This window comes from Heloderma suspectum, chromosome 4, assembly GCF_057233095.1.
Source record: "Heloderma suspectum isolate Gila_16-S chromosome 4, 16-S_ref, whole genome shotgun sequence".
Taxonomy (NCBI): Eukaryota; Metazoa; Chordata; class Lepidosauria; order Squamata; family Helodermatidae; genus Heloderma; species Heloderma suspectum.
Genome location: NC_139461.1, coordinates 99,308,081 through 99,325,958, shown reverse-complemented (window position 1 = coordinate 99,325,958; position 17,878 = coordinate 99,308,081). Strand labels below are relative to the sequence as shown.

The 17,878-nt window shown below is 42.6% G+C and overlaps 1 long non-coding RNA gene across 1 annotated transcript; it reads left to right on the top strand.

Moving 5' to 3' along the window:
- The first annotated feature begins 4,953 nt into the window (after positions 1-4,953).
- LOC146347185 (uncharacterized) lies at positions 4,954-17,502 on the top strand. Its single transcript, XR_014789857.1, has 4 exons — positions 4,954-5,114; positions 10,904-10,966; positions 15,216-15,309; positions 15,868-17,502. It is a non-coding gene; the product is annotated as an uncharacterized LOC146347185 (long non-coding RNA).
- Positions 17,503-17,878: the final 376 nt, after the last annotated feature.

Below are 17,878 nucleotides of genomic sequence, written 5' to 3'. Positions count from 1 at the left end.
CTTCACCCTGCAAACAAAACCTCCAACATCCCTACTTCAATTATGCACGCCCTGATAACATCCCAAGCTAGATTATTGCATTGCTCTCTGGTTTAGACAATTCAGAAACTTCAGTTGGTTAACAGGTTAAGAGGAAGGCAAAATCAATCAATCAATCAATCAATCAGCTATATGGGAAAAATGTTGAAGGAAATGTTGAAGGAACTGGCTATTTAATCTGGAGAAGAGAAGGGCAGGGCGCAACATGATAGCACTCACATAGAAGAGGGCAAAGCACTATATCTTTCTTAAAGTGTGGTAGTGGTACCCAGAATTGGACACAATTCTCCAGATGAGGTTTAGTGCAGAATACAGTGGAACTATTACTTCTTGTGACTTGAAAATTATGGTTCTATTAATAAAGTCTAAAATTGCATTCACCCTTTTTTGCAGCTGTGTCACACAGCTGACTCATGTTCAGCTTCCAATTGATTTTTCTCACTACTGCTGCCTAGCCAGGTATCCCCCACTCTATGCCTGTGAATTTGATTCTCTGCTTTTTTGTTTGTTTTTGCTGAAATAATAGAACTTCTTGCTAAGGGGTTAGTTCTCTCTCCCTGACATCTGCAAATATGATAAAGATTCCCTGGACCTCTTCAACTAAGTCATTTATAAATTTTTGGAATAGTACTTGGCCCAGAACAGTCCCTTGTGGCTCCCTACATCAGTCTGAAGAGGAATATCGATGAGCACTCTTTTGTAGGGATGTACGAAAGTCACTTACCTTTCCGCAGATTATGTTGATGGTGGGGGGGAGGCGTTCTGTCCCTCCCCCCGGAATCCTTGATGGGGGGGGAGGCAATCCGTTCCTCCCCCCCGGAATTCTCCATGGCCGGCTGTACTCCTCGGCAGCTCCGCGGAGCAGCCGGCCAGGCCAGAGTCATCCGCAGCCAGATTTCCGGCCGCGGAGGGCTCTGGGAAAAAAACAAACCCGCGTACGCAAATGGCGGCTATGGCCGCCACCATTTGCGTTCCTTATTTTTGGCCATCTTAATCTACGTAAATATTTATGTAGACTATGATGGCGAAAATAAAGGGGAACGCAAACAGCGTAGAGGGCGCTATTTGCGTCCCTTTTTGATTCACCATTTTAGCCTATGTAAATATTTACGTAGCGCTTCCCCCCCCACTGCGAATCACATCTGCGAACAGGTAAGTGAGTTTCGTACATCCCTAGAATTTGTGCAAATCCCTCCTGAAAGTAATAAAACCTGGTCTGCAAGTCTGTGGAATCCACACAACTTGGAAAAAGCCAGTTCATTGCAGAATCCACAGGTTGGATTCATAGAACTCAGAATGCATTTGAATCAGGTATGGACTTCTCCAACATCCCTAGTCTCCTATATTTCTTTCTCATTGCATTTTTTGGTGATTGTGCCTTTAGTATCTCCTTCAGGAACCCCCTCCCATTTTGATCTCCTTTCCCCATTAGTATGTTTAGCCATGGAATCCTACTTGGCCTTTCACTGAACTTATAAAATCAGCTTTCCTGAAATCTGAGGTGCAAGTTTGAGTATTACCTTTAGGGATGTACAGATTCCCCACTGTCCGTTCCGGTGGGGAATCCATGGGGGGGATCTGTTCCTCCCCCCCCCCGGAAGCCTCTGGAGTGGCTTCGCTCCGCGAGGATTCCAGGGTGTGTGTGGCTTGGGGGCCACTTACCTTGCTGCCTGCCGGCCAGAGCCATTCACCTCCTCCCTGCCAATCACCATTTCTTAAAAAAAAAAAAAAAAGCAGTCGGCAGGATGTGCCTATAGACTTATATGCAAATAGAGCCATGAATCTTTCATATAAGTCTATGTATCCATAGGCTTATACGCAAGATTCACAGCTCTATTTTGCGTATAAGTCTATGGGCACATCTACGCTATTTGCGTTCCCCTTATTTTCGCTGTCTTAGTCTACGCAAATGTTTATGTAGACTAAGGCATGCCAAAGTAAGGAATGCAAATGGCAGCGCCCATGGGCGCCGCCATTTGCGTACGTGCGGTTTTTTCTTTTTCTTTTAAATCAGCCGTGATAGGCTACGTAAACATTTACGTAGCCTATCACAGTGTTTTTTAAAAATCTAGCCGTGATAGGCTACGTAAATCTTTACATAGCCTATCACTTTTTTTGTTTGTTTGTTTTTTTAACTGGAAATGGCGGCGGCGGCAGCTGGTCGGAAGACCGGCCGCCGCAGCTGCCACCGCCGCCGCACCACCGCCAGAGCTGCCGCCGCCAGGAAGATTCGCCGAAGGTAAGTCCCGTCCCGGGGGGTGGCGGGGGGGTGGCAGACCGTTTCGCCACCAATTTTGGGGGGCTGAATGAGCTGGCATTCGGCCTCCCCAAGATTCGTGGTGAAATTCTCTGACATCCCTACTCTTCCCTATTGGTTAAGATTGTCAAGGATAGCCAGTCTTCTCATTCCTTCTTCCCCCTTCTGAAAGAGGAACTTATCAGCCAGCAATGTCAGAAATGTGTTGGAGACTCCATGCATTTGTTCCCCAGCAGATATCAGGGTAGCTGAAGCACTGTTTTGTGCTTTCCTGAAACATTTCTTTCAGGAAAGCAACATCCACATCCTCACCTTGGCATAGTGGTTTGTAGTAGACTCTGACAACAATATTGCTTTCTTTCTTTCTATCTTTATTTTTATCCAGGTGCTGTAGGGCTACCATGCATACTTAGTTGAATTTCTGTCCCGTTCAGGTGTATACATTTATGACTATATAATGCTATTCTCCCCCCTTCTGCTGCACCTGGTTTTTTTAACCATTTATAGCCTTCAAAATATTCAGTTGAAAAAAACAACCACACAAGTCATAAAAATAAATGGATAAGGCAACAAACATATTAGATATGCATAGAGAACTCTGCACAAGCAGAGCTGTCCCATTCACACATACACACCTCAAACACAAAAACCTGGGGCACACCTGTCCTGTCTGAGATTAGGGATGTCAATCCTGGGGCAACACAGACCTGAGAATCTGAATATTAAGTACTACTGAGCAAGTTCTAGCTTCGAAAACTCTTTGGGTTGGATCCAGAGTTCCTGAGAAAAGAACTCCAGTCATGAGTCACAGTTGCTGGAGGCATGGTGGTGGTGGTAATTTTTGCTGATACCTCCTTCCATCTGCAGTCCAATGTGGCCCCTGAAAAGGTGCTCTGGAAGTTTAGGGCACCCTCTGGAAGAGCCTGGGAGGTGGTGCAGGGGGAAGGGGGAATTGGCAAAGACTGCCTCCCCCCTCTCCCCACCTTCCTCCAGTAGGAGCTTCCACTGAATCTCAGACCCTTCTATGAATGGAAGGAGCTCTACCATTCACAGAAGGGATACTCTGTGTCTACCCCCCCACACAAAGCTGATAATTTAAAAAGATACCTTTTAAAGTCAGTATGTTTGTGACTTTCATACTTACAAAAGTTTTAGGGCTAGCCATTTCTCTTCGTACTAAATTTATTATCATAAGTTTCTTTGATTTCCCATGCAAAAAAGGCAGCAGTTGTAATCTAGGAGTCATTTGCCATTTGTGCAGGACAGGTTCACACTGAAACATGAAGTTTGGTAGAGGTCCACTTCCCTAGGTATTAAATATCCATGTAATAATTAAAAAGAAAGATATTAAGGCCGTGGTCTGAAGGCACATGAGGCAGCCACCTTGCTGAAGCTAAGCAGGGCTTGGTCTGGTCAGAGCTTGGAAGAGAGACCACCTGGAAACCACATGTAGCCATCTTGGGCTTCACAATGGAAGAAAGGTGGGATATAAATGTAATAAATAAAAAAAACATAAAGCAAATTGTGACCATGGTGGTTTTATCAGAGCCCATCACTAGGTAAGCTCACCAAGTGCTTGTTTGCCTGCCCATATAAGAATGAACCCTGTCATCCCTATGTCAGTGGGCCAGTCAAAGGCCACTTTGCTGAGGAGCACCTCAAAGCAGGCTCTGCTGCTGCACATATCAGAAGCAGAAAGGGACAGAAGAGGGACCATTATCCATTTTAAACAATGAAACTATTGATATACGTATGTAGCTGGTGGAAGCAACATAGTTAGCAATCCTCAATTTAATTTTCCAAGGAGATGATTATTATTATTGTTATTGTTATTATTATTATTATTATTATTATGATACTGCCTGTCATGTACAACATATCCAGGTGGCTTACAATACTAAAATTACAATGCAAATACAAAGTAGGCTAAAACAATCACTATGCAATAAAACCAATAAAGCCAGCAGCCACATATTAAAAAAATCATAAGACAGGTGTTATAAACCAACAAATGCTGAGGTGAATAAAAATGGCTTCAGCATCAACCTGAATTGTATTTCAGGCAAAATATGTCTTTCCCCCCATTTTTTTAACCATATTAAACCCCTGCCATTGTAAATAAAGTCTGCCATCATACCCATAGTGTGTGTGTGAGTGAGGGGGGGGGGGATTGGGGAGAGGGGGAGGGAGGCACTGTGGCTGAGTTTGACTACCCCACAAAGCAGCCCATGGTTATTATAGCCATATTGCTGGGAGGGAGAGTAGTGTATGATACCACTGCAGTATAGTCCAGAGTTGTTATCTATCCTGCTGGTGGCTTGTATTATTATTTTAGGGAAACACAGTCAGGGGGCTATGAAGCTGAGGGCAAGGAGAATGTTTGCATAAGTAACAATGAAACTCTCTACATGTCTACTCAGAGAAGTAAGTCCCTGAGCTAAATGGGCTTTAGTTCCAGGTAAAAGGACACAGGATAAATGTTTTTACAGGTGAGTAAGCCTCATTTAGCTCAGGGACTTCTCTAAGCAGACATGTAGAGATTGCACTCTTTTTACTTACATCCTGTTTGTTCTCTCTGAGCTCAGCTGTTCCACCTTAAGAGTAATACTGCCAACCAGTCTAGGTCTCTCATTGGTCATTCAGCTCTGTCATTTCTTCCCAGGAAGCTGTGTAGGAATGCATGTGGGGAATTTGAAATGGTGGTGTTTGTGAGCTTTTTGCTGGCAGAGGTGTTCCCCTGCCCAGGCAGCTATCCATCGGTGCATCTCCCCCCCCCCCACTGCAGCAGGAAAACAGCAACACACCTGCTCCATAGAATGTAAGTGTGGTTTGCATTTCATCCCAGGTTTCTTGATCCTTGTGTTATTCCTGTGCCTTACAGCAGTAGCCTGAAGTAAGGAGAGCGGGGGGGGGGGGGGCAAAGAGATTTAGGCTGCATTTCTATGTATTCTTACTTAGGAGTAAACCTCATTGAACATAGTGGTACTTACTTCTCAGTAGACATATATAGAGTAAAACTGTTATGTTAATAAACTCCAGCGTCCGTGTTAGTCTACTGCAGCAAAAATGAAGCAACGAAGAGTCTTGTGGCACCTTGAAGACTAACAAATTTATTCTGGCATAAGCTTTTGTAGACTACAGTCCACTTCATTAAATGCATGGAGTATTAAATAGATGTTCAGGTGTACAGAGAGTACATATGAGGGGTGGGGTGGGGGAATTGTAAACAGTGACATCAGAAAGATACTTTCCTTCATCAAATACTTTCTGCATTTGATTGCTCTCTGACCTCATTGTTTACAACACCTGCCCTGACCACCACATGTACTTACATAAACCTGAAAATCCTCCTAATGCTCTATGGGCAGAATCCAATGGGGCACGTACACCCCCACTGATTCCTTTCTGCCCTGCCAATTCCCTTCTGCAAGCAGTGGGTCCCACCAATTGCATTGCGCAAGCGGGCCCAGAACTTGCTCAAGGGAGATTTAGCGCTTTCTAGGGAAAGCCCCTAACCTGCAATGCAGTTGGTGGGGCAGCTGAGAATAGGCAGGGCCGGAAGTGCCCCATTGGATTCTGTCCCATGTATCTGATGAAGTGGGTTATAGTCCACAAAAGCTTATACCAGAAAAAAATGTGTTCGTTTTTAAGGTGCCACAAGGCTCTTGTTGTCTTTGCAGTTTATAAAGCTTCTTTGTGTTGATGTTTATGCAGAAGATAGAGGCATATCGGAGGGACATATATATTTCGCTACTGCCCAATCCCTGAGGCTCTCTGGGCAGTTCACAACAATTAAAACCATAAAATACAACTTAACATAATATAAAGCTTTTACAAGTGTAAAAGTACCACATAAAAGCAAAGTAGAATGCATCAGCAGTTACAGCTCAGTGAAATCCTGGGTGAAAATGGGGCGTTTTCAGGAGGTGTTTAAAAGATGTCACATTTTCTGCCTCCCAAACTGCACGAGGGAGGGTATTCCAGAGGTTGGATGCTGCTATAGAGGAGGTCCTCCGTTGGATTTCTTCATGGTGAGAGTCCATTCATTTTGGAATGACCAGCAGGATATGAGAAGCAGGAGGATGGTGTCTCCCCCCCCACACACCCCACATTTTTAATGTTTAATATGAATTATAAGAGCTGGTGTCAATTTACAGAATCCCTCACTAGGATCTCTATAATATAAATTTCCAAGAGGGGTACTGGATGCATCTTGCCTCGAGAGCATATGCATATAAATGAGTGCACACTATAATGCAATGCAGAGATCTCTATTTTGCATGCTATGTTGTAAGACAAATATATTTTTCTTGTATAGTTATTTACTTTTTTTTTTTTTTACACTTATGTTCTGGCTATCAGCCTACAGCTAAAGATTATCCTCACAACAATCCTCTGAAGTAGGTTAGGCTGAGAGGTAGTGACTGGCCCTGATAATCCAGTGAGAAATGGGAGGCGTTTGGCGGTCCTCCTCAGGCAGTAAAATGTCCTGAGCCAGTCCTGGCTGTGTATGGCTCTGTCCTGTTTGTCTCATTCAGACATAACAGCCAATCTGTCTCTCTTTCCGGCATGTATATGCACTGAGATGTGAGAGAGTGCTTCAATCAATGTGTGTTTTATGCTTTTTGTGTCTCTGTGCTATATGCTATAAAAGAGGAAGCTTGTGTTTATATTTAAGTTCTCTGTCATGGAGGAGATATTAGTCTTTTGCTTCCAGGAAAGCACAGAAGATGATTTACTGCTTATTTTAGTAGTACATGGTTTTTTCATTATTATTATTATTATTCATTGCTGATTGTGCCTGTGCCTGTGTATGCACAGCTGTCTTGAGTGACTTCAGTGTTGGAGGAAGAGTGTGGGGCTCACTACAGACAGCTATCCCCAGTTCTCATCATGGCCTTCATCTGGCCCTGTGTACAATTATGTAGTTTTACTCTGGATTGAATTGTCTTGCACCCACCTTCTTTAGATGGTAATGTGCAGGCATCGTTTACTTCAACATATGGTAAGCCAGCCTTACTGTGTTTGGAGTAGGGATGTAAGATAAATCCATTGGAGAGGGTGGTGGGGTTTAATGAGTTTTCCTAGGCTTGCCCCCCCCCCCGATGTAGTTTTGGTTCCCACTTGATGTGCACCAAATCAGGCCAGTTTATGGATATTCTGGGAATTTTGCACATTTGGGGGGAAGGTTCTGCAATTTGTGCAGATTTCTGAGCAACTTGTGAAAATTACAGACACATTTATGCAAATTATAGCCAAATTTGTACAATTTGTGCAATTTCAGCTGTAATTTATGCAAATTGCTCAGAACTTGGCACAAAGTGGGGAGCCTTCCCCCCAAAATGTACAAAGAAGTTCCCAGAGTTCGGGGAACAGCCCACAGCTTGGCTTGTAGATTCATAGTGAGTTGTACGCACCACAGACCTCCATCGAGCCAAAAAAGAACCAGATTTCCCAACAATGGACATCCCTAATTTGGAGGCCCTCCTGCCTATTCTGCTGTGTGGGACCCTGGGCATCTTCCCCAAAGTTCTGACCTGATGGCACCACTGATTTTGAGTCCAATGGAGGCTCAAATATACCTTGACCAGAAATAGGTCACAAATACTCAAGTGTGTGGGGTGGGGTGTTGCATTTTTGAGCCCTCCTTTTTGAATGCTCACCCTTGTCCATAATATCCATTATTATTTGCTTTATCACAATCTAGCAGAACACACCAGAAAAATGGTTGATATTTTGCTCTAGTCTTCCCACAATTTATTCTATACAAAGAGCACTATTTTTTTCAATCTCACAAAATCTATATGGTTTAATTATATTATTCCACTTAGTATCACATAGCAAAATACATTATATTATTCCCACACTGAAGATTTTGGAAAGAAAAGGAATCAGAGCTATTCAAGGCACACAGCTAATCCTGAAGCTGATTATATCAATAATTCACAGTCACCATTGAAATGTTCTATTCAGGGTATATTAATGTCTTCATTAGAATAGTTTAAATCATCACAATTGATTTTAACCTGTGACAAAGAATAGCATTTTCCTTTCCCTGTCTTGCCAGCCATGCGCTTTATTCTGCTTTTGTCTTAAAATCCTCTTGATGTGGAACAGCTGCCATCTTCAACCTGATTAACATATAGGCATGGGTTCTTTATTGCCAGTAATAGCTTTACAGCACAAATCACAGGGATTCAAAGAGCCAGGGAACTGATCCAACTGCTCACTCAATAACTATGACATATGATTTCAAACAATTCCCCACTTGTGAAAGGAGAGCCTTTGAATCTGATCTTGCCATGTTATTTGTGAATATGCCAACAGAGTTCCTCCATTGTTGGGTTAAACTAGTGTAGCCACGGGAGCCACCAAAGCTAAAACCTTTTATTTTCAAAGGTGCCATTGAAGATGCTGGAAGAAACAGATTTCAAAGTGCTGGAAGGATTGGCTCCCTGGGTGCAGAGGGGTATTGTTCCTAAGCTGCTGGTTTCCATCCCCCTGCCTTGAGGGGCTACCGGGATGATCCAGTACCTAGGAGATACTGGATCATACTGAATCTGGTATGATTCAGATTCCAGATTCTCCAGATTCCAGAGAACTCCAGATTCCAGAGGTGCATGAGAAATATCCAGAAAGCAGTTAGTACAACAAAAAGCACCATAATCTCATGACTCAGAGCTGCAGGCTGCAGCCAGCATTATGAAACAAAAGAGGAGGGACCAGAATGGATCAGAAAGGTGGGTAGTGCATGCCACAGAGGTGCCAGGCACAGGCCCTGGAACCGAGCTAGAACCTGGCAGCCAGGTGCCTCTGAACCTGGCTGCCTAAGACAACATGCCCTGAGCTAGATTTTCATGACCAACAGGTTCCCTTTATACCAGGGGCCTCATACTCTCTGGCTCCTGCTCATTAGTGCAGGTGTCACAAAACAGGAGCTGACTGAGAGATGAGAGAGTGCTTGGCTCCAGATCAGAACACAGAAGCCTCTACTCTTCAGGCAGGGGAGGGCAGAGTCTGGGAGGGGTGATGTGGCCCAAGAGGGGTAAAAGTGCCCAGTTTAGCTCTAGACCTGACCGCTGCTTTCCCCAACCCAGTTCCCTCCAGATGCTTTGGACTCCAACTCCCATAAGCCCCAGCCAACATGGCCAATGGTCAGGAAAGCTGGGAGTTGTAGTTCCAAACTTCTAGAGGGCACCAAGTTGGGGAAGGATGCCTTATATTTGATCAAGTTAACTGCTTGGAGCTATCCAAGGTCCTGTAACTCTAGCCAGAAGCTGCATCAGCCTTCTCCAAACCAGTGCCCTGCAGCTGTGTTGGACTGCAACTCCCACCATTCCCAGTGGCTGGGAATGATGGGAGTTGTAGTCCAATGCATCTGGAGGGCACTGGCTTGGGGAAGGCTGTACTTAGGGATGGGGTGGGCACCTGACTGGGTCCAGGAGTCTGTCAGACTCCCTCCCCCACTTGTCCCCCCTCCTGAATCCATGCTGTCCCTGTCCACTGAGCTGTGCAGGTGGCCGGGACTTACTGGACCCATCCACTCACGCCCAGCAGCTGCCCGTCCTCCTTTCAAGCCGCCATCTTTTATGCAAGATGGAGCTCTGCATTTTCATATATTTACTGTTCTGCACAACGGCAGCCATAAAGCACCTTTTCCACAACATTAGAGGCCTCTGCTGTTGTGGATGTGGCCCTTCACAGCCACTGTAACAGCCTCATCAAGAGTAAAAGATGGCGGTGCGCGTGGAGGAGTGGGCAGCTGCGGCATGCTCCCAGACAGCTCTCTGAGCCCTCCAGAGGCTTGTGCAACCTGGCTTGTGTGGGTGAGTGGCAGCGGTGGCTGCTTGGGTGCCCCCTGAGCATGGACTCCAGTGAGTCCATTCATCCCTAGCTGCACTATATGCTGTCTGCCTGATTGGATGACATGCATTATGTAGGCAGGGCTCTAATGATACCTCTTATGTAGGGGTATCCACACCATGCCTGCCAGACATTGGCTTCAGAAACAGCATACTGCCTGTGTTAATAAAGGACAGGTCATGGCAAGAGTTTTTGTGACAGCAGATTTTAAAGAAAAATAAGTAATACATCCTGCTAAATGCTTCTTCTTTTTAAAAGTGTAAAGATTACTAGACATAATGAAGTGAAAAGGCTAAATGCCCTTTATTTCAATACAGCCCAGGGCATAGTTGCACAGCTTTTGGAAGGGTTTCAAAATTGTCATTGGAGAAACACGGTCTTTCACTTGACCTCATCTTCCATATAGCCTTCCATGTGCATTTGCGGCCTAGACTACAAAGCCAAACAAAAAACCAACACGGTTCTGTCTTTGCTGATCAGTTCAGCTGTTTTGGGCACTGAGAAGAATTGTATGATTAGGCTGTCGGCCTTTTGAAGGGCTGAACAGAAAATCCACTGGAGGACTGTATTCCTCCCAAGTTTACATCCCACTATGAGTCAAGCTACTATGGGCTAAGAGAATGAATCACCCTGTATATGTTTTTAATTACTCCCATTACAGAGATAAAGAGATAGGAACAGAAAAATTGATGATATGCATCAGTGAAGTCTTAATGAAGGTCCATTTTATTCATCTCATTGTAGATGTTTTGAACTAAGGAATCTCTGAGAAACATGGAGAAAACCAGTTCAATAAATAAAATGAAGGTATGAAGCTCTACTTGCATATTACTTATTTGAACAGTTTTGTAGATTCCTATGCAAGGTTTTTTTCTTCTTCTAATGCATTGGTCGCAGACCAGTGTTTCCTATTATATGTTCCCCACATAAGCACATTGATCTCTTTGGCTTTCAACTGAAATTATGATATTGCATTGTTTTGTATATTGTATCTATTTATAAATAAATAAATAGTAAATATTGAATATTGAAATATTGACATATTCTATTTATAATAAATAGAAATAAATAAATCTATTTATTTACTTTTTAATTATAAACAAAACAAAACAGCTATCCCCTTAGCTTGCAGGTCCTAGCAGTGGCATTTTATTACGCCTTGTGGCTGCTCATACAACTGTTTCTCACACCCTCACAGTCAAGACAGCTTGGACATTTCATTGAATGTAGATCAAATATGGAAACATTTCTCACTATATGTACCCTCTGTTATATCCATGCTAAAATATTTTCAAGCCACTGTAGGATAAGCCACTGTCTCTGAAAATCCCAGCAGCAGAGTATCGGAATGTATACAGAAAACTGGGAAGAACTACTTCCTGGACCCTAGATAGAGTCAAATATTTGCTAGAGCATCTGTATTATCTATTGCAAGCCATATCACACCCTCTAATAGCAAACTTGGCTAATGAGTGCTGAAAAACTTATAGCCAAAAAGGGGTTGCTGAGGAAAAAGTGAGACTATTCCACTGAGATAGCTGCTGTTTTAGTTTGTCTGTGTTTGTATTGTTCGTTTATTTGTTTGTTGTACTTTTAATGTTTCTTACTACTTTGTTGGCTGACTTGGGAACATGAATTTATGTTGAAGGTGAGGGACGGAAATTATGTAATAATAAACAAATAAACAAGATGGAGCTATCAGTGTGCTCTGGGGAGACCCAAGGTTTGTGGAACTTAGTACCAAAAATAAATTCACCAAAACAACTAAATGTGAACTGAGCATGCTTAGTGGCCACAGTGTGTGTGTGTGTGGGGGGGGGGGATGGAAAAGTGGGATGGAATGGTATATCATGCAACAGTGCATGGGTGGCACCCTGAACAGGAGCATGCAATTAGAAGGTGAGGTGCAACATTTTGTTACAGATCCTACTTGTCTATATGGAATTCCAAGCATCAGGGTAGATTCTTGGGTTCTTTTTTTTCATTTTTTTTCATACTTTAAGAAATGTATAGGTACCCATATGGACTACTAGCATAAATCATCATGTGATTTGCAGATACTTGCAATGAACAATCTTTTAGTCATTGTGGATATTAGTCACATGAGAAGATTAATATTATGTATTTGTTTTATTTATAACATGTGTATATTGTCTTCTTTCTGAAGACCTTAAAGTGGTGTACATGGGTTTCTCCATATTTGCACCTGACAACAACCATGTGAGGTACATTGGATTCAAAGACCCAGCAAACCTGATGGTTAAGTGGGGATATGAACCCAGGTCTCATAAGTCCAGCAGTCTATCCACCACACCATATTGGTGCTCCCATTATATTGACAGAAAAATGATGCAAAGGAATTTGAGATGTGCAAATCAACATTGATTTGCCCTATGAACTTCCCTATATGAATTCCGCACCTAGTGGAAAAGTGAAGGGAATGAGTGTAGCTGAACCACACACTGCTGTGCGTGTGGACATGATGAAGTAGCTAATGAGTTGTGTGAACAAGGAAGGGGTGTGTGAATACAAGCTGTGATCACACTGCGGTTACTTATTTTATACTTCTGCTCCTTTCATCTCATGGTGAATTCCACACCAAGCCCAGTCACTGCTGAGGGGGGAGAACATGATGGAGGGACAGGAGGTCTGTGTTCTTTAGGGAAACAGGAAGTACATGTTAAGGGTACAATTCTATGCACGTTTAGATTGGAAGAACTCCAACAATTCCGAGCATTCCCCAGCTAGAATGTTGGGAGTTGTAGGAGGTTTTTTTTTCTGTCCAAACATGCAAAAGATTGCACCCGAAAACTGCTAAGGTGGCAGTTTACAGAATATAGTTTGACAACTCTCTGTTAAGCTGGTATTTCTGCTTTAAAATAATCTTTTAAATTCTCTATAAACCTATAAATTATGTCTATCTTATAATGAATTGGCTTGGTCCAGAAAGTCAGCTTATAAAGATATGAATGAATGAAGGATGACCAGAAAACTGTAAAACAGTAGTCTGGTTACTTCCCTTTTTTGCGTTCCAAGCCCACCACAATATAATTTCTGTGTTTTGTATATTATTAGCACTGCATTTTAGCTGCCATAGGACTTGGGAAACTTGGAAGTCAGAAATGTGTTAGTGTACCTCAAAGGCCTGCACCTATGGCTGAAGCAAATGATCACTCAACTGTCCCCCCTCCCTTTTCACCGTTGACCAAGGTTATTCTCTTTATCATGCACAGATTTTATTGAGTGATGCCAAGTGAGATGAATAGAAGCAAATAATGACAGTGCTGTAGTGATGAAAAGGGAGACAGGGGTCGTCTAGGTTTTATACCAAACAAATTGAGTCACATCCACTTCTCATCCATTATTTAGGGGTGATTGGGCAGGCTTGGCTTCTATAGATTTGATAATCATTCAGATGTCCATATTAAATATGTAACGTAAATTTCTCATTTGGATGTCAATGGCCTGTCACGGCAGAACAACAATGCATAAAAAGAGCCGTAACATATGGATTCTCAGAAATATTTGACGTCAATAAATATGTAAAAGGCAGATAATAAAACCTGCTTCTGTCTGCCTGCCAGCTCGCCTTCATGTCAGGCTGGACAGGACCATCCAATACTGTGATTTTATGCAGCTGTATACTATGAATATTGGCCTGCACACTAGAGATTAAAGCACAGCAGATGTTTCTCTGCAGGCTAACAAATATATCACCCCTGATAACGAATGACAAATGTTGTTCCATATTGTGTCAGACAAAACCAGGGCTCTTGTAAAACAAGTGTTACAGCTGGAATAGGATATTTTAACACAGTTACCTTAGGAGTAGACAGACAGCAGCCTGCTCCAGAGGTAGCCTGAATCCCAGTCTGCAGTCACATCAGTATATTCAGCTACCTATGCAGCATGGGTGCTCCATAAAATTAAAACAAAACAAGCAAACTTTTCCAAGTATCGTAGAAGTCTCTTTAAGGATTTCTTGATCTTCGCTTTTTATAAGTCTATATTCATTAATTTTGGGAACGCTTGGCCTACATTTATTTGTTATCTTTTTTTTGGCACCTCGGATGATCATAGAACTTGTGGGGGTAGCAACTGCCCCCAAGGATGAGAATAGATATGATGACTGCAACAAAATGTTGCAAAGTATTTTCACCTGCTTATAGAATTACTCCTTTTCAGTCAGCCATCAAGTCCTGTCTTTCCCCAGAATATAAGCTCTATAAGCTCACCTGATTAAAGGCAGCTGCTGGCGAGATCACATCACTCCAGTGCTGAAGGAGCTGCACTGGCTACCAGTTGTTTTCTGGGCCAAATTCAAGGTGTTGGTTTTGACCTTTAAAACCCTATATGGTTCCGGCCCAGCCTATCTCAAGAAGCACCTCCAGCAACACCAGACAGGCCGCTCAACAAGATCAGCCTTGGATGGCCTTCTCTCTGTCCCATCAGCCAGGGCAGCTAGGCTGGTGAGGAGGAGGGAGAGGGCCTTTTCTGTGGTGGCCCCCACTCTGTAGAACTCCCTCCCTAGGGAACTCCACCATGACCGATCTTTAATGAGCTTCCGCCACGCATTAAAAACATGGTTGTTCAGGCAGGCATTTGGGGTGGGCTAGGGTAATTTTAGAAATGTGATGTTTTTAATGTTGAATTTTATTGTATAAACTGTTTTATTGTTGTACATCACCCAGAGTGGCTGGGTGACCAGCCAGATGGGCGATTAATAAATAAATAAATAAATAAATAAATAAATAAATAATAAATAAAGGCTCAGATAGGGCATTCCACTCCCCCACCCCCAATTCTCCATTTTTTTCCCTTTTCCAATCATGACTCCTGGAGGCTACCAAGAATGCTTAGTCCTCACTGGCCTATTCTTTTGGCAGAGAGGGAGGGCCCGCTTCTCCCCCCCTTAAATGCTAATCCCTGCTCTTGCTTCTCAGTGGCCAAGTTTCATCCCCAGTCCTGTTGGCACTCAACCACCTCAGATCACTATTATAATGCTTTCTGTTTGCTGTACCAGATACTTCACTTATGCTGTGTGTGGTCGTTCCAGACATATCTGGGAACTGAACAGCAGGGGAAGACAGAGGGCAACAATGTTTCTCCAGCTTTTTGTGACAAGCATTCACTTGAAACATGCCTCACAGGTAATCATTATGTCTGGATTGGGAATTTTAGAATAAATTGTCCTGGTTTTTAAGTGAAAAATGTGACATCTTTACACTAAGCTAAAGTGATAGACAAGCATGATCTAAGTGGCTTTTGTACTTATTCTATAATCTCAGCATCAGCCCAGAGGTCTGAAAAGGGAGAAACTGATGAATGAATGCAGCTGAATTAGGTTAGCTAGAAAATGTGTGGAGTTATGAAATAGGATAAGAAACTATTAACACCTTACGTTATTTATTATTGTACTTAATCCTATGCATGTCTACTTGGAAGTAAGCCCACTGAGTTTAATGGGGCATGTTCCCATGGAAGTATGTATGTTATTACAACAATAATGTGGATAATATTTTATCCCTATATATGGCAGTGATACATTAATGGGAGACCTAACAATATTGTTATGTCACCCTCAAAATATCTGTATATTGAAGGGCAGGGTTTAATATATTAAATACATATGAACATACATACAAACTGTCCTTTTTGGTCCTTCGTTCACTACTCCCATGCAACCATTACATTTTTAACCTTCACAGGAAGAGGTCAACAAACAACTCATCAGTTAATGTGTTTGGCTAAACTTGTGTGAAGTGCCTGAGTGACTGTCAGCGAGATGCAGAAAGCAATTTACGGACATGGACATTTGGCATTGTCCAATTGAAGCCAATGCAGTAAGTCCCAGAAGTGCTCACCATGTAGAAAGGGAGAAGCAATCTTTCTGAAAAATCTTTAAAATGTGATGCTCATGGGAAACATTCTGACTGAACACGGACCTTTAGGGATTGCTGGGCACGCTGAAGTAAACAGCTTGTGAATCACCATCTTAGTGGTTTTTTTAAAAAAATATTTGATGAAGGCTGAAGATTGAAGTTATGGTCACCCTGGCTCTTGTTCTTCAATGAATAATATTCCAAATAAAACTTGGGACCAGCTCGGGTTGTTCTAATAGGCAAGGAACACAATAGAAGTCCCTGTTGTCTACCTTTCTCCCTTGGCAAGTCAAAACTGGAACTTGTGTGTTCCCCTCTGTGGAGGTAATGTTTGAAAACATGCAAGTAGTATCTGCAAAAGATTCCAATGCCCAGGTGGCAAAGGTTCAGTGCCCTGCATACCTGTTTCTTTCTCCTTCATGACATCCAATAACATGTCCCTTCCCATGTATGCCACCACAGCTGACTCTCAGTTATGGGTTGGATCCAACTCTCATGTGAGCGAATATGCACTCGTGCCACAGGTCTTCCCCATCCTTTCCTCCCCATTGCAGCCCTCTGCATGCACCAAATCTGTTCTGGAGTATTGGGATACTTCTGCAGCAGACTTGGGGCATGCATGGAGGGGCTGCAGGGGGAAGGTGCAATGACACAATTAGATACAGCCTTATGATACCATAAAGGCAGAGGTTGTGGCTCAGTGATTGTGGCTCAGAGTACCTGCTTTGCATACCAAAGGTCCCAGGTTCGATCCCCAGCATCTACAGGTGGGACTGCATAAATTCCTGCTGAAACCCTGGAGATGCTCTGCCAGTCAGTGTCAAAATACTGATCTAGATGAAAAGATCTAGATTGGTTCATCTAGATCTAGATGATCTAGATGAACCAATGGTCTGTCTCAGTAAGGCAGCTTCCTATGTTCCCATGTATCCATACCTACTACAGTAACACACCGACTGAGTTCAGAACAATGTTGTGATGCCATGAAGGGAGAAGCGGGGTTGAGTAAATGAGTCATTTTTAAAAATGTTCAGTTTCCATGAGCTTCCTGCCCTGAACCTATATACTGGGGTGGCTTATAAATGTAATTAAAGAGATCTGAGTGTAAAACCTGAGGTTTGGGGTATGGGATTTGGCCTTCTATAGCACAGAATATAAAAGCCCTGCTTATTTATGTATCTGTTTATATTAAACTTTATATCCTGACTTTCTATAAAATACCATAAAACAATATAAATAGCATCAATGAAAACAGCTGGAAAACTAAATATCTTAATAAAGCTCCAACATTAATATATTTAAAGTATTTAATATTTTAACATTGGGGTTACAACTGTACATCATTACACTGAGATTATAGGCCATTATGAGCTTCAGTGTAGCTCACCAAGTACAATACGAAACCAAACATGCTTATACTGCGAACAGAGATGCTTAGGGGAATAAAGGCAATATAGCCACATGGCAAGTTTCAATCACTTCCTGGCTCGTTAACAAACTTTTTCCCCCGCCTTCCCTAACAGACACTTTGCTTTCCAGCTACGGTGTTTTCCCCAAGCAATTTTATACTGAGACGGTAACAGTTGTTTGTCTGATAAAGCACGTACTATTTAGAACACAGATGTTTGATTATTATTTATTTCTCTCCAAAGCTCGCTAATTTAGTCCCAAATGATCTTTTCTCCCCCTTTTGCTTAAATTTAATTTGGAATGTATGTTGTTGGTAAGTGACAGATAGTTTAATTATTAATAGGATCCCGCAATGCAATGCACCACAGTTTTTAAGGTCACCTGGGGCCAAACCGCCACTGTTTCCTTCATGCCTTATGCTACTGGG